Raw genomic sequence first — 8,757 nt, forward strand, 5'->3', positions numbered from 1 at the left:
CAGGGGACACGGGTTCGAGCCCTGGTCAGGGAAGATCCCACATGCTGCAGAGCCACTAAGCCCGTGTACTACAGCTACTAAGCCTGAGCTCTAGAGTCCACAAGCCACAACTACTGAGCCCGTGTGCCACAACTACTGAAGCCCACGCGCCTACAGCCTGTGCTCTGCCACAAGAGAAGCCACCGCAATGAGAAGCCCACACACCCCAACGAAGAGCAGCCCCCGCTTGCTGCTAGTAGAGAAAGCCCACACGCAGCAATGAAGACCCAATGCAGCCAAAAATAAATAAATAAATAAATAAATTTTTAAAAAAACAGAAAAAGAAATTCCATGTGACACATAAAGTAGTATTCATGCCAAAAATGCATCATGTGAATGTAATCATGAGGAAACCTCAGACAAACTTAAATTGAGATAACTGGCCTGTACACTTCAAAAATGTCGAGGATATGAAAGACAAAGAGTAGAGGAGACCGGACTTCCCTGGTGGCGCAGTGGTTAAGAATCCACCTGCCACTGCAGGGGACACGGGTTCCATCCCTGGTCCGGGAAGATCCCACGTGTCGCGAAGCAACTAAGCCCGTGCACCACAACTACTGAGTCTGTGCTCTAGGGCCCGCGAGCCACAACTACTGAGCCCACGTGCCACAACTACTGAAGCCCGCACGCCTAGAGCCCGTGCTCCACAACAAGAGAAGCCACTGCAATGAGAAGCCTGCTCACCGCAACGAAGAGAAGCCCCCGCTCACCACAACTAGAGAAGGCCCGCATGCAGCAATGAAGACCCAACGCAGCCAAACATAAATAAATAAATAAATAAATAATAAATTTTTTTAAAAATGAGTAGAGGAGACCAAGGAGACAAGACTGCTAAGAACAATGCATAATCTTGGATTGGCTTCTGAATCAGAAAGAAAATATTGCTATAAAGGACATTATTAGAATAACTGGTAAATTTTGAATAAGTTCTGTAGATTAGCTAATATATAATTGCTAAATTTTCTAGTTTTATAATTGCTGTAATATTTTATAATTATAATTATCCAGTGGCTCATTGGTGAATCTGGATGAAGGATATGTGAGTTTGGGGGCTATTTTTGCAACTTTCATGCATGTTTGAAATTATTTCAAAATAAATAAAATGTAGCTAAGAGCTACCACACATTTAAAAGAAGAATAAGAGGGCTTCCCTGGTGGCGCAGTGGTTGAGAGTCCGCCTGCCGATGCAGGGGACACGGGTTTGTGCCCCGGTCCGGGAAGATCCCACATGCCGCGGAGCGGCTGGGCCCGTGAGCCATGGCCGCTGAGCCTGTGCGTCCGGAGCCTGTGCTCCACAACGGGAGAGGCCACAACAGTGAGAGGCCCACGTAACGCCAAAAAAATAAATAAATAAAAATAAAATAAATGAATAAGAGGGGACTTCCCTGGCTGTCCAGTAGTTAAGACCCCTCACTTCCACTGCAGGGGGTGCAGGTTTGATCCCTGGTGGGGGAACTAAGATCCCACATGGTGCAGCCAAAAAAAAAAAAAGAAAAGAAATTGTGCAGTTACAGAAGCAGCCAGCTCTCTGCTCGCTAGTCAGCAGCTGTGAGCAGCCTCTTGGTCCTGTTTCTTCACCGTCCCTTTACGTGGTGAGCCTGAAAGGCTTACTTTCTATTAACGGGCAGCTTTAGAATCTTCCCTAGAGGTAGAGACAGGTCACTGGGCATGTCTGCACAGGTGGTAACGAGAAAGGCAACCGATCCAGCACAGGGCAGAGGCCAGTGGGAAGTGGTGGGCCCGGGGTGCCAACGGCATCATTTGACCTGCCTGTAACCTTTTAATCTAGATGCCTCATTAAGGGGTCAGGGCGAAAAGCATTGTGGTGCCCGCAGAGACTCTTCTACCATGGGGATGCTACTTCAAGGGGCAAGAAAGGTGAACTTGGTGCCTCAGAAAAGGAGCAGTGTTCACTGCCAGTCAGAAGAGGGCGCTGTTTTCTCTAATGTCATCCTTCCCGCCAAGTGTGCCCACTGAGTGGTTGCACAGATCTGCAGATCCCAGGGGCAGAATTAGGGTGAGCTGAATGAGGCAGAGTCATGAAAATGCACAGTTGGATCTTGTCTTTATTTAAGATTTTGATACTTTGTTCATTACGGGTGTTTCTGCATTCATTTGAATAATTATTCAAACTAATTATTCAAAATATTTCATAAAATATTATTTATCTTGATTACTGAGTTGTTTGGCACCCCATTAAAGTTCACACCCAAGGCCAGTGTCTCATTTGCCTCACCCTAGTCCCACCCTGGCAGACCTAACCCATTAAATACAACACCACCAGCTCAGAGTTTGCAACTGGTCAGATGAGGTCTAGAGTTAATGGGCCATTTTGTACCCATGAAGATCTGGCAAAGGGAATTAATCCTGAGAACCCGAATTCCTGCTTTGATGTCACTTCACAGTCAGCAACTGGGGCCTGACTTCTTTCTCTCAATTTTCTCATCTGTAAAATGGGGATGGCAATCCCGTCTTTGCACAGTTTATTCTGAAGACAGAATATCACCCTAACTGAATACCCCTAAGGGCCACTAAATACCCCTAATTCACTAAATCTTCACAGCTCTACCATGTAAAAGCTATTATTATCCCCATTTTCAAAAGCAAGGAAATGGGCACGGAGAAGTTTAGACACTTGCCCGAGGTTGAACAGCCATAAATGGAAGTGCATATACTTTAACCTCCACACCAACATTCTCAACATGGAGTGATCTCCACCCTCACAGGGGCATTTGGCAATGTCTAGAGACATTTTTGGTGGTCATGACTAGGGGGTTGCTACGGGCCTCTAGTGGGTAGAGGCTAAGAATGCTGCTAAACATCCTACAATGCATGGGGCAGTCCCCACAACAAAGAATTACCTGGCCCCAAATGCCATCAGTGCCGAGAGTGAGAAGCCTGCTCCATGCTCCGCTCCCAAGGACAGGGAGTTATGTGAGAACTTAGCACCTAGTGCTCCGAAAAAGGCAGATGATGTGTAGTGGTTTCTGTTATTATTTCTTTTGTCTCAGTGGCCTGGGGTCTCCCTTGGTTATCCAGGGACTTGAGTTCCCCTGGCTCAGCAACCTCTCAGGTGGTCGAGAAGCTAGGCTCTGGAGTCAGTCAGAGCATCACATCATGCATTCAACAATGATTTACTGAGCACCTGCTACATGCCCAGTCCTGTCCTGGGCAGCACAGACACACAAAGATGTCCCTGCTGGTGTGAGCTGTCAGGCGTCGGGGGTGGATGGACATTAGACAGCACACAAGCTCGTAGACAATAATACATCGTCACACACGCCATGAAGCAAAGACCTGGGCTCCATGAATAGAGAGTAAGAGGGAAGCCCCTGATGGGCTGAGGGGGGCCAGGGAGAGAGTGACATTGAACCTGAGACTTGGAGGTGGGAGGAAGGAAGAGCCCTGCAGGTGGAGGGAACAGCCATGCAAAGGCTCTGAGGCAGGAACTGAAAGCCAAGCAGTGCAAGGGGAGGCCAGCAGGGGAAGAAGAAGAGAATAGAGGATGTGACCTTGAAGGGGTGGGTAGGTAGAGGCCACAATAAGGAGTTTGGTCTTTATGCCAAATAAAGAGCCTTTGAAGGGCTCTAGTCAGAGCAGTGACTGCCTTCAGAGAGCAACCCGCTTGAGGTCCAGACACAGCCCCTTGTGGGAGATGCTGCTTGAGGTCAAACCAGAGCCTGCTTCATCAGTTGGAAACCATCATACAAAGGTGAGATCTGTCATAATTACACAACCTTAAATAATGCACCTCCCCTGCTCCAAACCCCAAGCTGGTTGTGAAACTTAATGACTAGGGCAATTTGCATTTATTACAAAATTATTGCTAGGGCTCACTCCTTATTACACACGGAATGGCATCCATCACTGGAAACACCTGTTCTGAGTTATGCAGTTCATCCCCTGCCAATAATGGAAACTTTCCTACAGGCCCCTTGTTTGTTTTGCTTTTTTTTTTTCAGGGAACTTCCCCGACCAGGGATCCAACCTGTGCCCACTGCAGCGGAAGGGCGGAGTCTTAACCACTGGACAGCCAGGGATGCCCCAGGCCCCTTGTTTCTTTTTGTTGCTTTTGGGTAACTCAGCCTGTGATACTTTCGCTCCCCCCGGAATCCCCATCTTGCCTTCCTCAAATTCTGAGGTACCCTTTGTCCCCCACTGACTCTTGCCCCACCAGTGCCCATGGTGAATGGCTGTGGCTGCCTGTGGTGTCTGGGGCCATGCATCTCAACTCCTGATTCTCATGTCTGCCTACTCATATGACACACATGGGACTCTTCAGTAGGGACTATTGACAAGGACTAGAGCTTAAGGCTTTAAGGGGATCAGACTCTCCCCCCTCAATCAGGATGGTGTTTCCCAAGGTGGACATAGCTCAAGATACTAAAAGGAATTATGTGAAGAAAAGTGTTCCATGGACAATAAATTCAGGACATACTGTTCCAACATAGTTAAGCAGCTTTGTTTATGACAGGACTTTTCAGCATTTAATATTAGCATTAATATGCTAATGTGCATTATAAATCTCCAATATATGTGTATCCTTTTTTTCAGGAGCATCTTACAGACTAGTGTTTGGAAGTTCATGCCACAGGAAATGTCATCCATAGCCACTAAATGGCAGAAGGAAGGACACCTCAGAGTGTTCAATGTGGGTCAGGTGAGTGCCTGCCTTTCCTTCCAGGCTCCAGGCTTCTGGAAGAGATTGTCTCAAACTCCCAATTCCCAACAAGGAAGCCCGACAGAAGGAGGAACAGAGGGTTTCTGCTGTCCCTGGGCCACCAGTGCTGCCTTGTCGCTCCAGCCCCTCACATGATCAGTGACTCCTGGGGCTGGGTGAGAGCTGCCTGAGGCTAAGTTGGCACAGAAGGACGTGCTGGCATGGGTATTGTTTAATCAGCTTAAAAAGCTTTTAGCACTTTATTTTTCTAATTACTGAACAAGTACATGTTTTTGTTAAAAAAAAAAATTCAAACAACACCCAAGTGTATACAATACAAGGTGGAAGTTCTCTTTTATCTCCTCACTGCCTGGCTGCATTGGGTCTTCACTGCTGCACGCAGGCTTTCTCTAGTTGTGGTATGCGGGCTTCTCACTGTGGTGGCTTCTCTTGTTGTGGAGCACGGGCTCTAGGCGTGAGGGCTTCAGTAGTTGCGGTGCGTGGGCTCAGTAGCTGTGGCTCTCAGGCTCTAGAGCACAGGCGCAGTAGTTGCGGCATGTGGGCTTAGTTGCTCTGCGGCATGTGGGATCTTCCCGGACCAGGGCTCGAACCTGTGTCCCTTGCATTGGCAGGCGGATTCTTAACCATTGCGCCACCAGGGAAGTCCTGCAGATTTCTCATTGAGGCGTGGTGTGCCTGGTTTGGTGGGGGAGAAGGCTGACCCGGAGTCAGAGCGACTTGGATCGGATCCCAGCTCTGCAACATGCTAGCTGTGTATCCTTGGGCACAAGCCTCAGTTTACTCATCTGCAAAATGGAGGGACCATAATAAGGACCTGGGGGAGTGTTAAGTGAGATGAAACAGAAAGCACTCAGCAAAGCCCCTGCACTTAGCTGGATTCAGTTAAATTTGACTCTTAGGATTTTACTTCCAGAATCCAGGCACTTTTTTAAAAAAAGTTCAAGTCCATGCAGTCAATGTGCTAATTACAGAATGAGGTCAATCTCTTCCGTCTGTTCATGTGATTTTTTTGAAGTCCTCAAGGGCAGTTTCTATATACAGAAACCACTAATCAGAGGTTCCTTTATTTTTCAAATTAATATTCAAATTATCAAACTTAAGAGATGTCCCCGGGGCTTCCCTGGTGGCGCAGTGCTTAAGAATCTGCCTGATAATGCAGGGGACACAGGTTCCAGCCCTGGTCCGGGAAGATCCCACATGCTGTGGAGCAGCTGAGCCCGTGTGCCACAACTACTGAAGCCCGCGCACCTAGAGCCCGTGCTCCGCAACAAGAGAAGCCACCGCAGTGAGAAGCCCACGCACCGCAACGAAGAGAAGCCCCCACTTGCCGCAACTAGAGAAAGCCCGTGCACAGCAACAAAGACCCAACACAGCCAAAAATAAATAAATAAATTTATTTTTTTAAAAAAATTATCAAACTTAAAAATTCAACAACATTAATTGACTCACTCATCCTATACTTTAGTTTTTTTTTTTTGTTTGTTTGTTTGTTTTGCGGTATGCGGGTCTCTCACTGTTGTGGCCTCTCCCGTTGCGGAGCACAGGCTCTGGACGCGCAGGCTCAGCGGCCATGGCTCACGGGCCTAGCCGCTCCGCGGCATATGGGATCTTCCCGGACCGGGGCACGAACCCGTGTCCCCTGCATCGGCAGGCGGACTCTCAACCACTGCGCCACCAGGGAAGCCGTAGTTTAGGTTATTTTTGATGCTGGGAATTAAAACCTTTCCCAGGACCCTGGCAGGGTGGTTATTGCCTTAGACAGTGTCATGTTTTTAAGTTCAGCTTATAAAAGTTTTTATTCCTGGGACTTCCCTGGTGGTCCAGGGTAAAGAATCCGCCTTACAATGCAGGGGACGCGCATTTCAACTAGAGAGCCTGCATGTTGCAAACTACAGAGCCCACATGCTCTGAAACCCACGCGCCACAACTACGGAGCCCACGCGCCCTGGAGCCCATGCACTACAACTAGAGAAGAGAAAACCTGCAAGCCACAACTAGAGAGAAGCCCGTGTGCCTCAACAAAGAGCCTGCGTGCCGCAACTAAGACCTGACGCAGACAAAAATAAATAAAATAAAATAAATAATAAATAAATCTAAGAAAAAGGTGTTTATTCCTTTTATAAGTCCAGTTGGTATTGCCAGATAAAATCCAGGATGCCCAATTAAATTTGAATGATCTAAAATTCAAATTGATCTAGTGTTCTGTACTTTTATTTGCTAAATCTGGCAATTCTACATCCAACAAACTTAAATAATTACCCATAAAGGTTATGGACCCATTTACAAACATTTTAAACTTCTTTTATACACCTATTTCCTTGTAAAGTTCTTCCGTTTTCTGAACTAACAAAAAAGCCACCCTTTTTAATACTAAATAATTCTAAGTCTAAAAAAATTAAACTTATAAAACACTGTTAACCCAAAATTCTTATAAATGTTCCAGAACTGTACAGAAACTTAGTAAGGTTTCAACTTAAAATTACAAATCTAGGGCCTCCCTGGTGGCGCAGTGGTTGAGAGTCCGCCTGCCGATGCAGGGGATGCGGGTTCGTGCCCCGGTCTGGGAGGATCCCATATGCCGCGGAGCGGCTGGGCCCGTGGGCCATGGCTGCTGAGCCTGCGCGTCCGGAGCCTGTGCTCCGCAACGGGAGAGGCCACAGCAGTGAGAGGCCCGCATACCACAAAAAAAAAAAAAAAAAAAAAAAAAAAAAAATTACAAATCTAAAAAGATTCCCTCAATTGCACATTTTATGTTGGGATTACAAGATTGCCAATTTAATAGGTCAAAATCTCTCATATGTTACAAGATCATAAAAACCGCATATGTACAAATTCCTTCTTGAAAGACACAAAAAATGTGTACCACACTGACTTCTAAATCTTCCTCTGGTCAGAAGATGCCCACTCACCAGGGAGGACAATCACCACCAGCTTTTCACCAGTGATTCAACCAGGCTTAAGGCCTGGGCTGCGGCCAAGAGGGAGATTCACATCTCCATGAGCTCAGGAAGCCATTACTTCCTTTCATGTACTATTTGGGATTATCTCCTTAGAATGCCTGGGTATACTTGGCCACAGACTTCAGCCAGGATGCTGACTGGATGTATGTTGGAGATACCTGCACGCTTTTCCCGGTGGCTGTGACGACATGCCCATCACTTCAGGAGGGGGTAGTCCGGAGATCCCAATGCTTGGTTTCAAGTTATTCTCATTACCTCCCCTCTTTGCAGAAGAATTTTCCTTGCCAAAGTCTGCAAATCCTACTTGGGTTTATAACTTGATTGGATTTTATCCATATAAAACAAACTTCTTTTGCTTTTCAGACCTTCCTATCTTCCCGCCCAAATCTCTAAAAGCTATTTTACTTGGACTGAAATCCTACAATTCTTGCAAAACCTTCCTTTCTTGGGGCCACACAACTCTCTCTCATAAATGTTAAATAATATCAGGTCGAATCATGGATCTCTCCAGGGGTTTAAGTGCAAGGGTATTAGACCCATCCCAGCAGACAAGCAATTGCTTTTCCTGGCAACACACTGCGAGTACTTGGTATGTTAAACTGTACACAACAAAACCTGTCTTAATAATTATGTAATTTAAACCAGACTTGGACTTCCCTGGTGGCACAGTGGTTTAGAATCTGCCTGCCAGGGGCTTCCCTGGTGGAGCAGTGCTTAAGAATCCGCCTGCCAATGCAGGGGACACGGGTTCAAGCCCTGGTCTGGGAAGATCCCACATGCCACGGAACAACTAAGCCCATGTGCCCCAACTACTGAGCCTGTACTCTAGAGCCTGCGAGCCACAACTACTGAACCCACGTGCCACAGCTACTGAAGCCTGCGCACCTACAACCTGTGCTCTGCAACAAGAGAAGCCACCACAATGAGAAGCCCATGTACCTCAATGAAGAATAGCCCCCGCTCGCAGCAACGAAGATGCAATGCAGCCATAAATAAACAAAACAAATAAATAAATAAATAAAATTAAATTAAATTAAATAAAAAAAGAAACAAACCAGACTCTATCTTAATTATGCC

This window comes from Hyperoodon ampullatus, assembly GCF_949752795.1.
Source record: "Hyperoodon ampullatus genome assembly, chromosome: 10".
NCBI classification, from domain to species: Eukaryota; Metazoa; Chordata; class Mammalia; order Artiodactyla; family Ziphiidae; genus Hyperoodon; species Hyperoodon ampullatus.